Consider the following 15803-nt stretch of genomic DNA (forward strand, 5'->3'; position numbering starts at 1 on the left):
GTGGTGTGATTACGTCTAGACTCATCTATGGTGCTGCAAATGGCATTGTTTCATTTTTTTCACTAGCGAATATTCCATCTGTACCTGGAGGAGTTCTTCTGTGTCCACCCATCTGTTGGTGGACTTTTTGGTTACTTCCATATCTTGGCTATTGTAATACTGTGCCATGCAGATTTGCCTGCCTGTGTCTTTCCAATTCTCTCTTCTTAGATTATAGGTCGAGGAGTGGGCCTGCTGGATCATATGGTAGCTTAATGTTGACCTTTTTAAGGCACCTCCATTCTGCTCTAGTTCGTGGCCCATTCCAACTTACGTCCCCATTGAAGTTGAGGGTATGCATTTCTCTACAACACCTTCAGCATTTATTGTTTGTAGTTTTCTTGCTGATGGTTATTCTGACAAGTGTGATCTGAAACCTCTTTGTGGTTGAATTAGCACGTGCCTCATAATCCATTGAAATTGAGCTTGAAGGCATGTCCTTTTTATTTTTCAAGCTATGATTACCCCTTAGTTCTTCAAAGTGTTCTCTTAAAGTATGTGTCACATTTTGAAATGTTTTGGCCATGACCTCCCTCAAGACATTTCGAAGGCAGGTTTCATTTACAGTTCTGCAGTACTTCTTCCTATGAAATGACCATTAGCACAGGCTTTAAAGCTGCTTTTGCAGGTAACTGCCAGAGGGCGGCAGCCTTTCTATGTTCCCCACCCTTGTAACTAGGGGAAAGCCCTTGCGGCCTGTGGTGTTTCTCGGTTATAAATTAGAGTGGAGTGTGCCTGGACAAACCCACACAAGCTGATGTCTCTTTACATTTGTTGGATTTTTAAATTTAATTTTTATTTTTTATTGGAGTAATTTTCCACTGTGTACGTGGACCACTTCGACTTTGTGCATTCCTCGGTTGATGGACATTTTCATTGCTTCCAATTGTTGGCTATGGTAAATAATGTTGGAGTGCATGATTGCCAGCCTGTGACTTTTTGATTCTCATTTTCTCAGGTGATAGGCCCAGCAGTGGGTGTGATTCATTGACTGGTAGCACCGTGTTTCCCTTTTCCAAGCACCTACTTTGTGTTTTCATTAGTGGCTCTTACCACGTCCCCCTTAGAATCGAGGGTACGCAATTCTCCACAATCGCTTCAGCATTTATTGTTTGCAGCATTTATGCTAATGGCCCTTCTGGCTGCTGTGAGCTGATAGGTTTTTGTAATTTGGGTTTGCATGTCTCTGAAAAATCATAAAACTCATCATTTTTCTCCGCCGTTTTCTTTTCTGTTCAAAAAAGGAAACAATTGGGAATACAATATAACTCTTGAAATTGTCTTCTTGGAAGGTTGCCCTCTGTTTAATTTTTTGGTCAATTTTCCACCCCAGAATTTTTTTAGAGAGCAGGTGTCATTTCCCGAACTGCAAGTTTGGTGACTATTTAGTGACCTTTAGCAATGGGTTTAAAGGTGATGTTGTGGGAGGTGGCCTCAAGCAGGCAGCATTTGTCCATTCCCAAATCTGGGTATTAGGGCAGCAGAGCCTTTCTGGAAGTCGTGTTCCTAGGTTGTAAATTACATTGGAATGTGCATGGAGAAACCCCCATAAGTTTATGTCTCATTATTTCTTCTTGGTTTTAAAAATTTTTTTAATTGGGGTAAAGCTTAGAATATTGTTTCTCCTAGGTGTACACAATCTGGTTCATTTGTACATTATATATGTCTATTCAAGTACAGATCCTCTTCCCATGTAAAATGTTACAGAGGGTTCCACACACCTCCCTTGCTATATGGTCGGTCTTTTTGTGATATATATATAATATGTGTTTGTATACATATAGTACACTAATCTTAATTTATCCATTCCCCCCACCTTTCCTTTTAGATGAGCATAGTTTGTTTTCTAAGTCTGTGAGTGTCTTTCTCTGTGGAAATATGTTCATTTGTGTCAGTTATTAGATAACGCCTATAAGTGATATCATAGAATATAGGTCTTTTGCTTTCGGACTTACCTCATGTTTCGTGATTATCTCCAGACTCATTTGTGGTGCCTCAAAGAGCAATGGTTCATTGTTTTCCATGGCTAATATTCCATTGTGTACATGGACCACTTCTTTTTTATCCATTCACCTCTTGTTGGACATTTTGATTGCTTCACTGTCTTGGCTGTTGTGAATAAGGCTGCACTGCAGCTTTTGCGGCCTGTGTCTTCTCGATTCTTGTCTTCTCAGGTGAGACGTCCAATGACGCGCCTGCTGGATTGAATGGTGCCTCCATTTTTACTTTTAAACACAGCTCCTTTCTTTTCTCATTATTGGCTGTTACCCCTTTACGTCTCACCAGCAGGTAGAGGGTACACAGTTCTCTGAATCCCCTTCAGCATTTATTGTTTGTAGACTTTTTGCTGATGGTCAGTCGACTGGTGTAAGTTGAAACTTTTTGTAGATTAGGTTGCATGGGTCTAACACTCCCTGAGGTTGAGCTTTTATCCATTTTCCTTTTTTTTTCAAAAGAGCGTGAGTAAGACGTAACTCTTCATACGCTCTTCTTGAAACATTTGCCTGTTTTGAATTTTTTTGTCCATTCCCTAGTTCAGCACAATTTTTTAGGGCAGGTGTCCTTTACAGCCCTGAGTCCTTGTGAATGTTAAGTGACCATTAGCTGTGATTTTAAAGCTGCTCTTGCAGGAAACGGCCACAAGGTGGCATCATTTCCCCTTTACCAAATTTGGTAACTGGGGAAACAGAGCCTTAATGGAGGTGGTGTTCTAGGTTGTAAATTAGAATGCAATGTGGCAGGAAAAAGCCCTTTATGTTTATGTCTCATTACTTCTTGTTCATATTTATAATTTACTTTTTATTTTTTATCCAAGCCAATTTGATTAAAATGGTTTGTTTGTTCGGTGTGCAAATGTGGTTCTTTCACACATATACGTGTATCTATTCTTCCTCGCATTCTTTTCCCATGTGGGTTATGGCACAATATTGAGTAGTCTTCTCCTGGTCTTCCTTATGTCTTTGGTGATTATATATTTCACATGGTTTGTATATCTCTGTTAACCTTAATATGGTAATGTATCCAATCCTCATCCCTTTCTATTTGGTGAACCATAAGTTTTTTAATGAATCTGTGATTGCCTTTCCCTGTGGAAATATCTTCATTGGTATCAATTTTTAAGTAACTCCAAAAAGTGATATGATAGGATATATGTCTTTTGCTTTCTCACTTACTACAGGTGGCGTGATTACGTCTAGACTCATCTATGGTGCTGCAAATGGCATTGTTTCATTTTTTTCACTAGCGAATATTCCATCTGTACCTGGAGGAGTTCTTCTGTGTCCACCCATCTGTTGGTGGACTTTTTGGTTACTTCCATATCTTGGCTATTGTAATACTGTGCCATGCAGATTTGCCTGCCTGTGTCTTTCCAATTCTCTCTTCTTAGATTATAGGTCGAGGAGTGGGCCTGCTGGATCATATGGTAGCTTAATGTTGACCTTTTTAAGGCACCTCCATTCTGCTCTAGTTCGTGGCCCATTCCAACTTACGTCCCCCTTGAAGTTGAGGGTATGCATTTCTCTACAACACCTTCAGCATTTATTGTTTGTAGTTTTCTTGCTGATGGTTATTCTGACAAGTGTGATCTGAAACCTCTTTGTGGTTGAATTAGCACGTGCCTCATAATCCGTTGAAATTGAGCTTGAAGGCATGTCCTTTTTATTTTTCAAGCTATGATTACCCCTTAGTTCTTCAAAGTGTTCTCTTAAAGTATGTGTCACATTTTGAAATGTTTTGGCCATGACCTCCCTCAAGACATTTCGAAGGCAGGTTTCATTTACAGTTCTGCAGTACTTCTTCCTATGAAATGACCATTAGCACAGGCTTTAAAGCTGCTTTTGCAGGTAACTGCCAGAGGGCGGCAGCCTTTCTATGTTCCCCACCCTTGTAACTAGGGGAAAGCCCTTGCGGCCTGTGGTGTTTCTCGGTTATAAATTAGAGTGGAGTGTGCCTGGACAAACCCACACAAGCTGATGTCTCTTTACATTTGTTGGATTTTTAAATTTAATTTTTATTTTTTATTGGAGTAATTTTCCACTGTGTACGTGGACCACTTCGACTTTGTGCATTCCTCGGTTGATGGACATTTTCATTGCTTCCAATTGTTGGCTATGGTAAATAATGTTGGAGTGCATGATTGCCAGCCTGTGACTTTTTGATTCTCATTTTCTCAGGTGATAGGCCCAGCAGTGGGTGTGATTCATTGACTGGTAGCACCGTGTTTCCCTTTTCCAAGCACCTACTTTGTGTTTTCATTAGTGGCTCTTACCACGTCCCCCTTAGAATCGAGGGTACGCAATTCTCCACAATCGCTTCAGCATTTATTGTTTGCAGCATTTATGCTAATGGCCCTTCTGGCTGCTGTGAGCTGATAGGTTTTTGTAATTTGGGTTTGCATGTCTCTGAAAAATCATAAAACTCATCATTTTTCTCCGCCGTTTTCTTTTCTGTTCAAAAAAGGAAACAATTGGGAATACAATATAACTCTTGAAATTGTCTTCTTGGAAGGTTGCCCTCTGTTTAATTTTTTGGTCAATTTTCCACCCCAGAATTTTTTTAGAGAGCAGGTGTCATTTCCCGAACTGCAAGTTTGGTGAATATTTAGTGACCTTTAGCAATGGGTTTAAAGGTGATGTTGTGGGAAGTGGCCTCAAGCAGGCAGCATTTCTCCATTCCCAAATCTGGGTATTAGGGCAGCAGAGCCTTTCTGGAAGTCGTGTTCCTAGGTTGTAAATTACATTGGAATGTGCATGGAGAAACCCCCATTAGTTTATATCTCATTATTTCTTCTTGGTTTTAAATTTTTTTTTTTTAATTGTGGTAAAGCTTAGAATATTGTTTGTCCTAGGTTTACACAATCTGGTTCATTTGTACATTATATATGTCTATTCAAGTACAGATCCTCTTCCCATGTAAAATGTCACAGAGGGTTCCACACACCTCCCTTGCTATATAGTCGGTCTTTTTGAGATATGTATATAATATTTGTTTGTATACATATAGTAACACTAATCTTAATTTATCCATTCCCCCCACCTTTCCTTTTAGATGAGCATAGTTTGTTTTCTAAGTCTGTGAGTGTCTTTCTCTGTGGAAATATGTTCATTTGTGTCAGTTATTAGATAACGCCTATAAGTGATATCATAGAATATAGGTCTTTTGCTTTCGGACTTACCTCATGTTTCGTGATTATCTCCAGACTCATTTGTGGTGCCTCAAAGAGCAATGGTTCATTGTTTTCCATGGCTAATATTCCATTGTGTACATGGACCACTTCTTTATTATCCATTCACCTCTTGTTGGACATTTTGATTGCTTCACTGTCTTGGCTGTTGTGAATAAGGCTGCACTGCAGCTTTTGCGGCCTGTGTCTTCTCGATTCTTGTCTTCTCAGGTGAGACGTCCAATGACGCGCCTGCTGGATTGAATGGTGCCTCCATTTTTACTTTTAAACACAGCTCCTTTCTTTTCTCATTATTGGCTGTTACCCCTTTACGTCTCACCAGCAGGTAGAGGGTACACAGTTCTCTGAATCCCCTTCAGCATTTATTGTTTGTAGACTTTTTGCTGATGGTCAGTCGACTGGTGTAAGTTGAAACTTTTTGTAGATTAGGTTGCATGGGTCTAACACTCCCTGAGGTTGAGCTTTTATCCATTTTCCTTTTTTTTTCAAAAGAGCGTGAGTAAGACGTAACTCTTCATACGCTCTTCTTGAAACATTTGCCTGTTTTGAATTTTTTTGTCCATTCCCTAGTTCAGCACAATTTTTTAGGGCAGGTGTCCTTTACAGCCCTGAGTCCTTGTGAATGTTAAGTGACCATTAGCTGTGATTTTAAAGCTGCTCTTGCAGGAAACGGCCCCAAGGTGGCATCATTTCCCCTTTACCAAATTTGGTAACTGGGGAAACAGAGCCTTAATGGAGGTGGTGTTCTAGGTTGTAAATTAGAATGCAATGTGGCAGGAAAAAGCCCTTTATGTTTATGTCTCATTACTTCTTGTTCATATTTATAATTTACTTTTTATTTTTTATCCAAGCCAATTTGATTAAAATGGTTTGTTTGTTCGGTGTGCAAATGTGGTTCTTTCACACATATACGTGTATCTATTCTTCCTCGCATTCTTTTCCCATGTGGGTTATGGCACAATATTGAGTAGTCTTCTCCTGGTCTTCCTTATGTCTTTGGTGATTATATATTTCACATGGTTTGTATATCTCTGTTAACCTTAATATGGTAATGTATCCAATCCTCATCCCTTTCTATTTGGTGAACCATAAGTTTTTTAATGAATCTGTGATTGCCTTTCCCTGTGGAAATATCTTCATTGGTATCAATTTTTAAGTAACTCCAAAAAGTGATATGATAGGATATATGTCTTTTGCTTTCTCACTTACTACAGGTGGTGTGATTACGTCTAGACTCATCTATGGTGCTGCAAATGGCATTGTTTCATTTTTTTCACTAGCGAATATTCCATCTGTACCTGGAGGAGTTCTTCTGTGTCCACCCATCTGTTGGTGGACTTTTTGGTTACTTCCATATCTTGGCTATTGTAATACTGTGCCATGCAGATTTGCCTGCCTGTGTCTTTCCAATTCTCTCTTCTTAGATTATAGGTCGAGGAGTGGGCCTGCTGGATCATATGGTAGCTTAATGTTGACCTTTTTAAGGCACCTCCATTCTGCTCTAGTTCGTGGCCCATTCCAACTTACGTCCCCATTGAAGTTGAGGGTATGCATTTCTCTACAACACCTTCAGCATTTATTGTTTGTAGTTTTCTTGCTGATGGTTATTCTGACAAGTGTGATCTGAAACCTCTTTGTGGTTGAATTAGCACGTGCCTCATAATCCGTTGAAATTGAGCTTGAAGGCATGTCCTTTTTATTTTTCAAGCTATGATTACCCCTTAGTTCTTCAAAGTGTTCTCTTAAAGTATGTGTCACATTTTGAAATGTTTTGGCCATGACCTCCCTCAAGACATTTCGAAGGCAGGTTTCATTTACAGTTCTGCAGTACTTCTTCCTATGAAATGACCATTAGCACAGGCTTTAAAGCTGCTTTTGCAGGTAACTGCCAGAGGGCGGCAGCCTTTCTATGTTCCCCACCCTTGTAACTAGGGGAAAGCCCTTGCGGCCTGTGGTGTTTCTCGGTTATAAATTAGAGTGGAGTGTGCCTGGACAAACCCACACAAGCTGATGTCTCTTTACATTTGTTGGATTTTTAAATTTAATTTTTATTTTTTATTGGAGTAATTTTCCACTGTGTACGTGGACCACTTCGACTTTGTGCATTCCTCGGTTGATGGACATTTTCATTGCTTCCAATTGTTGGCTATGGTAAATAATGTTGGAGTGCATGATTGCCAGCCTGTGACTTTTTGATTCTCATTTTCTCAGGTGATAGGCCCAGCAGTGGGTGTGATTCATTGACTGGTAGCACCGTGTTTCCCTTTTCCAAGCACCTACTTTGTGTTTTCATTAGTGGCTCTTACCACGTCCCCCTTAGAATCGAGGGTACGCAATTCTCCACAATCGCTTCAGCATTTATTGTTTGCAGCATTTATGCTAATGGCCCTTCTGGCTGCTGTGAGCTGATAGGTTTTTGTAATTTGGGTTTGCATGTCTCTGAAAAATCATAAAACTCATCATTTTTCTCCGCCGTTTTCTTTTCTGTTCAAAAAAGGAAACAATTGGGAATACAATATAACTCTTGAAATTGTCTTCTTGGAAGGTTGCCCTCTGTTTAATTTTTTGGTCAATTTTCCACCCCAGAATTTTTTTAGAGAGCAGGTGTCATTTCCCGAACTGCAAGTTTGGTGACTATTTAGTGACCTTTAGCAATGGGTTTAAAGGTGATGTTGTGGGAGGTGGCCTCAAGCAGGCAGCATTTGTCCATTCCCAAATCTGGGTATTAGGGCAGCAGAGCCTTTCTGGAAGTCGTGTTCCTAGGTTGTAAATTACATTGGAATGTGCATGGAGAAACCCCCATAAGTTTATGTCTCATTATTTCTTCTTGGTTTTAAAAATTTTTTTAATTGGGGTAAAGCTTAGAATATTGTTTCTCCTAGGTGTACACAATCTGGTTCATTTGTACATTATATATGTCTATTCAAGTACAGATCCTCTTCCCATGTAAAATGTTACAGAGGGTTCCACACACCTCCCTTGCTATATGGTCGGTCTTTTTGTGATATATATATAATATGTGTTTGTATACATATAGTACACTAATCTTAATTTATCCATTCCCCCCACCTTTCCTTTTAGATGAGCATAGTTTGTTTTCTAAGTCTGTGAGTGTCTTTCTCTGTGGAAATATGTTCATTTGTGTCAGTTATTAGATAACGCCTATAAGTGATATCATAGAATATAGGTCTTTTGCTTTCGGACTTACCTCATGTTTCGTGATTATCTCCAGACTCATTTGTGGTGCCTCAAAGAGCAATGGTTCATTGTTTTCCATGGCTAATATTCCATTGTGTACATGGACCACTTCTTTTTTATCCATTCACCTCTTGTTGGACATTTTGATTGCTTCACTGTCTTGGCTGTTGTGAATAAGGCTGCACTGCAGCTTTTGCGGCCTGTGTCTTCTCGATTCTTGTCTTCTCAGGTGAGACGTCCAATGACGCGCCTGCTGGATTGAATGGTGCCTCCATTTTTACTTTTAAACACAGCTCCTTTCTTTTCTCATTATTGGCTGTTACCCCTTTACGTCTCACCAGCAGGTAGAGGGTACACAGTTCTCTGAATCCCCTTCAGCATTTATTGTTTGTAGACTTTTTGCTGATGGTCAGTCGACTGGTGTAAGTTGAAACTTTTTGTAGATTAGGTTGCATGGGTCTAACACTCCCTGAGGTTGAGCTTTTATCCATTTTCCTTTTTTTTTCAAAAGAGCGTGAGTAAGACGTAACTCTTCATACGCTCTTCTTGAAACATTTGCCTGTTTTGAATTTTTTTGTCCATTCCCTAGTTCAGCACAATTTTTTAGGGCAGGTGTCCTTTACAGCCCTGAGTCCTTGTGAATGTTAAGTGACCATTAGCTGTGATTTTAAAGCTGCTCTTGCAGGAAACGGCCACAAGGTGGCATCATTTCCCCTTTACCAAATTTGGTAACTGGGGAAACAGAGCCTTAATGGAGGTGGTGTTCTAGGTTGTAAATTAGAATGCAATGTGGCAGGAAAAAGCCCTTTATGTTTATGTCTCATTACTTCTTGTTCATATTTATAATTTACTTTTTATTTTTTATCCAAGCCAATTTGATTAAAATGGTTTGTTTGTTCGGTGTGCAAATGTGGTTCTTTCACACATATACGTGTATCTATTCTTCCTCGCATTCTTTTCCCATGTGGGTTATGGCACAATATTGAGTAGTCTTCTCCTGGTCTTCCTTATGTCTTTGGTGATTATATATTTCACATGGTTTGTATATCTCTGTTAACCTTAATATGGTAATGTATCCAATCCTCATCCCTTTCTATTTGGTGAACCATAAGTTTTTTAATGAATCTGTGATTGCCTTTCCCTGTGGAAATATCTTCATTGGTATCAATTTTTAAGTAACTCCAAAAAGTGATATGATAGGATATATGTCTTTTGCTTTCTCACTTACTACAGGTGGCGTGATTACGTCTAGACTCATCTATGGTGCTGCAAATGGCATTGTTTCATTTTTTTCACTAGCGAATATTCCATCTGTACCTGGAGGAGTTCTTCTGTGTCCACCCATCTGTTGGTGGACTTTTTGGTTACTTCCATATCTTGGCTATTGTAATACTGTGCCATGCAGATTTGCCTGCCTGTGTCTTTCCAATTCTCTCTTCTTAGATTATAGGTCGAGGAGTGGGCCTGCTGGATCATATGGTAGCTTAATGTTGACCTTTTTAAGGCACCTCCATTCTGCTCTAGTTCGTGGCCCATTCCAACTTACGTCCCCCTTGAAGTTGAGGGTATGCATTTCTCTACAACACCTTCAGCATTTATTGTTTGTAGTTTTCTTGCTGATGGTTATTCTGACAAGTGTGATCTGAAACCTCTTTGTGGTTGAATTAGCACGTGCCTCATAATCCGTTGAAATTGAGCTTGAAGGCATGTCCTTTTTATTTTTCAAGCTATGATTACCCCTTAGTTCTTCAAAGTGTTCTCTTAAAGTATGTGTCACATTTTGAAATGTTTTGGCCATGACCTCCCTCAAGACATTTCGAAGGCAGGTTTCATTTACAGTTCTGCAGTACTTCTTCCTATGAAATGACCATTAGCACAGGCTTTAAAGCTGCTTTTGCAGGTAACTGCCAGAGGGCGGCAGCCTTTCTATGTTCCCCACCCTTGTAACTAGGGGAAAGCCCTTGCGGCCTGTGGTGTTTCTCGGTTATAAATTAGAGTGGAGTGTGCCTGGACAAACCCACACAAGCTGATGTCTCTTTACATTTGTTGGATTTTTAAATTTAATTTTTATTTTTTATTGGAGTAATTTTCCACTGTGTACGTGGACCACTTCGACTTTGTGCATTCCTCGGTTGATGGACATTTTCATTGCTTCCAATTGTTGGCTATGGTAAATAATGTTGGAGTGCATGATTGCCAGCCTGTGACTTTTTGATTCTCATTTTCTCAGGTGATAGGCCCAGCAGTGGGTGTGATTCATTGACTGGTAGCACCGTGTTTCCCTTTTCCAAGCACCTACTTTGTGTTTTCATTAGTGGCTCTTACCACGTCCCCCTTAGAATCGAGGGTACGCAATTCTCCACAATCGCTTCAGCATTTATTGTTTGCAGCATTTATGCTAATGGCCCTTCTGGCTGCTGTGAGCTGATAGGTTTTTGTAATTTGGGTTTGCATGTCTCTGAAAAATCATAAAACTCATCATTTTTCTCCGCCGTTTTCTTTTCTGTTCAAAAAAGGAAACAATTGGGAATACAATATAACTCTTGAAATTGTCTTCTTGGAAGGTTGCCCTCTGTTTAATTTTTTGGTCAATTTTCCACCCCAGAATTTTTTTAGAGAGCAGGTGTCATTTCCCGAACTGCAAGTTTGGTGAATATTTAGTGACCTTTAGCAATGGGTTTAAAGGTGATGTTGTGGGAAGTGGCCTCAAGCAGGCAGCATTTCTCCATTCCCAAATCTGGGTATTAGGGCAGCAGAGCCTTTCTGGAAGTCGTGTTCCTAGGTTGTAAATTACATTGGAATGTGCATGGAGAAACCCCCATTAGTTTATATCTCATTATTTCTTCTTGGTTTTAAATTTTTTTTTTTTAATTGTGGTAAAGCTTAGAATATTGTTTGTCCTAGGTTTACACAATCTGGTTCATTTGTACATTATATATGTCTATTCAAGTACAGATCCTCTTCCCATGTAAAATGTCACAGAGGGTTCCACACACCTCCCTTGCTATATAGTCGGTCTTTTTGAGATATGTATATAATATTTGTTTGTATACATATAGTAACACTAATCTTAATTTATCCATTCCCCCCACCTTTCCTTTTAGATGAGCATAGTTTGTTTTCTAAGTCTGTGAGTGTCTTTCTCTGTGGAAATATGTTCATTTGTGTCAGTTATTAGATAACGCCTATAAGTGATATCATAGAATATAGGTCTTTTGCTTTCGGACTTACCTCATGTTTCGTGATTATCTCCAGACTCATTTGTGGTGCCTCAAAGAGCAATGGTTCATTGTTTTCCATGGCTAATATTCCATTGTGTACATGGACCACTTCTTTTTTATCCATTCACCTCTTGTTGGACATTTTGATTGCTTCACTGTCTTGGCTGTTGTGAATAAGGCTGCACTGCAGCTTTTGCGGCCTGTGTCTTCTCGATTCTTGTCTTCTCAGGTGAGACGTCCAATGACGCGCCTGCTGGATTGAATGGTGCCTCCATTTTTACTTTTAAACACAGCTCCTTTCTTTTCTCATTATTGGCTGTTACCCCTTTACGTCTCACCAGCAGGTAGAGGGTACACAGTTCTCTGAATCCCCTTCAGCATTTATTGTTTGTAGACTTTTTGCTGATGGTCAGTCGACTGGTGTAAGTTGAAACTTTTTGTAGATTAGGTTGCATGGGTCTAACACTCCCTGAGGTTGAGCTTTTATCCATTTTCCTTTTTTTTTCAAAAGAGCGTGAGTAAGACGTAACTCTTCATACGCTCTTCTTGAAACATTTGCCTGTTTTGAATTTTTTTGTCCATTCCCTAGTTCAGCACAATTTTTTAGGGCAGGTGTCCTTTACAGCCCTGAGTCCTTGTGAATGTTAAGTGACCATTAGCTGTGATTTTAAAGCTGCTCTTGCAGGAAACGGCCCCAAGGTGGCATCATTTCCCCTTTACCAAATTTGGTAACTGGGGAAACAGAGCCTTAATGGAGGTGGTGTTCTAGGTTGTAAATTAGAATGCAATGTGGCAGGAAAAAGCCCTTTATGTTTATGTCTCATTACTTCTTGTTCATATTTATAATTTACTTTTTATTTTTTATCCAAGCCAATTTGATTAAAATGGTTTGTTTGTTCGGTGTGCAAATGTGGTTCTTTCACACATATACGTGTATCTATTCTTCCTCGCATTCTTTTCCCATGTGGGTTATGGCACAATATTGAGTAGTCTTCTCCTGGTCTTCCTTATGTCTTTGGTGATTATATATTTCACATGGTTTGTATATCTCTGTTAACCTTAATATGGTAATGTATCCAATCCTCATCCCTTTCTATTTGGTGAACCATAAGTTTTTTAATGAATCTGTGATTGCCTTTCCCTGTGGAAATATCTTCATTGGTATCAATTTTTAAGTAACTCCAAAAAGTGATATGATAGGATATATGTCTTTTGCTTTCTCACTTACTACAGGTGGTGTGATTACGTCTAGACTCATCTATGGTGCTGCAAATGGCATTGTTTCATTTTTTTCACTAGCGAATATTCCATCTGTACCTGGAGGAGTTCTTCTGTGTCCACCCATCTGTTGGTGGACTTTTTGGTTACTTCCATATCTTGGCTATTGTAATACTGTGCCATGCAGATTTGCCTGCCTGTGTCTTTCCAATTCTCTCTTCTTAGATTATAGGTCGAGGAGTGGGCCTGCTGGATCATATGGTAGCTTAATGTTGACCTTTTTAAGGCACCTCCATTCTGCTCTAGTTCGTGGCCCATTCCAACTTACGTCCCCCTTGAAGTTGAGGGTATGCATTTCTCTACAACACCTTCAGCATTTATTGTTTGTAGTTTTCTTGCTGATGGTTATTCTGACAAGTGTGATCTGAAACCTCTTTGTGGTTGAATTAGCACGTGCCTCATAATCCGTTGAAATTGAGCTTGAAGGCATGTCCTTTTTATTTTTCAAGCTATGATTACCCCTTAGTTCTTCAAAGTGTTCTCTTAAAGTATGTGTCACATTTTGAAATGTTTTGGCCATGACCTCCCTCAAGACATTTCGAAGGCAGGTTTCATTTACAGTTCTGCAGTACTTCTTCCTATGAAATGACCATTAGCACAGGCTTTAAAGCTGCTTTTGCAGGTAACTGCCAGAGGGCGGCAGCCTTTCTATGTTCCCCACCCTTGTAACTAGGGGAAAGCCCTTGCGGCCTGTGGTGTTTCTCGGTTATAAATTAGAGTGGAGTGTGCCTGGACAAACCCACACAAGCTGATGTCTCTTTACATTTGTTGGATTTTTAAATTTAATTTTTATTTTTTATTGGAGTAATTTTCCACTGTGTACGTGGACCACTTCGACTTTGTGCATTCCTCGGTTGATGGACATTTTCATTGCTTCCAATTGTTGGCTATGGTAAATAATGTTGGAGTGCATGATTGCCAGCCTGTGACTTTTTGATTCTCATTTTCTCAGGTGATAGGCCCAGCAGTGGGTGTGATTCATTGACTGGTAGCACCGTGTTTCCCTTTTCCAAGCACCTACTTTGTGTTTTCATTAGTGGCTCTTACCACGTCCCCCTTAGAATCGAGGGTACGCAATTCTCCACAATCGCTTCAGCATTTATTGTTTGCAGCATTTATGCTAATGGCCCTTCTGGCTGCTGTGAGCTGATAGGTTTTTGTAATTTGGGTTTGCATGTCTCTGAAAAATCATAAAACTCATCATTTTTCTCCGCCGTTTTCTTTTCTGTTCAAAAAAGGAAACAATTGGGAATACAATATAACTCTTGAAATTGTCTTCTTGGAAGGTTGCCCTCTGTTTAATTTTTTGGTCAATTTTCCACCCCAGAATTTTTTTAGAGAGCAGGTGTCATTTCCCGAACTGCAAGTTTGGTGACTATTTAGTGACCTTTAGCAATGGGTTTAAAGGTGATGTTGTGGGAGGTGGCCTCAAGCAGGCAGCATTTGTCCATTCCCAAATCTGGGTATTAGGGCAGCAGAGCCTTTCTGGAAGTCGTGTTCCTAGGTTGTAAATTACATTGGAATGTGCATGGAGAAACCCCCATAAGTTTATGTCTCATTATTTCTTCTTGGTTTTAAAAATTTTTTTAATTGGGGTAAAGCTTAGAATATTGTTTCTCCTAGGTGTACACAATCTGGTTCATTTGTACATTATATATGTCTATTCAAGTACAGATCCTCTTCCCATGTAAAATGTTACAGAGGGTTCCGCACACCTCCCTTGCTATATGGTCGGTCTTTTTGTGATATATATATAATATGTGTTTGTATACATATAGTACACTAATCTTAATTTATCCATTCCCCCCACCTTTCCTTTTAGATGAGCATAGTTTGTTTTCTAAGTCTGTGAGTGTCTTTCTCTGTGGAAATATGTTCATTTGTGTCAGTTATTAGATAACGCCTATAAGTGATATCATAGAATATAGGTCTTTTGCTTTCGGACTTACCTCATGTTTCGTGATTATCTCCAGACTCATTTGTGGTGCCTCAAAGAGCAATGGTTCATTGTTTTCCATGGCTAATATTCCATTGTGTACATGGACCACTTCTTTTTTATCCATTCACCTCTTGTTGGACATTTTGATTGCTTCACTGTCTTGGCTGTTGTGAATAAGGCTGCACTGCAGCTTTTGCGGCCTGTGTCTTCTCGATTCTTGTCTTCTCAGGTGAGACGTCCAATGACGCGCCTGCTGGATTGAATGGTGCCTCCATTTTTACTTTTAAACACAGCTCCTTTCTTTTCTCATTATTGGCTGTTACCCCTTTACGTCTCACCAGCAGGTAGAGGGTACACAGTTCTCTGAATCCCCTTCAGCATTTATTGTTTGTAGACTTTTTGCTGATGGTCAGTCGACTGGTGTAAGTTGAAACTTTTTGTAGATTAGGTTGCATGGGTCTAACACTCCCTGAGGTTGAGCTTTTATCCATTTTCCTTTTTTTTTCAAAAGAGCGTGAGTAAGACGTAACTCTTCATACGCTCTTCTTGAAACATTTGCCTGTTTTGAATTTTTTTGTCCATTCCCTAGTTCAGCACAATTTTTTAGGGCAGGTGTCCTTTACAGCCCTGAGTCCTTGTGAATGTTAAGTGACCATTAGCTGTGATTTTAAAGCTGCTCTTGCAGGAAACGGCCACAAGGTGGCATCATTTCCCCTTTACCAAATTTGGTAACTGGGGAAACAGAGCCTTAATGGAGGTGGTGTTCTAGGTTGTAAATTAGAATGCAATGTGGCAGGAAAAAGCCCTTTATGTTTATGTCTCATTACTTCTTGTTCATATTTATAATTTACTTTTTATTTTTTATCCAAGCCAATTTGATTAAAATGGTTTGTTTGTTCGGTGTGCAAATGTGGTTCTTTCACACATATACGTGTATCTATTC

This window comes from Balaenoptera borealis (genome assembly GCF_965194805.1).
Source record: "Balaenoptera borealis genome assembly, chromosome: 10".
NCBI lineage: Eukaryota > Metazoa > Chordata > Mammalia > Artiodactyla > Balaenopteridae > Balaenoptera > Balaenoptera borealis.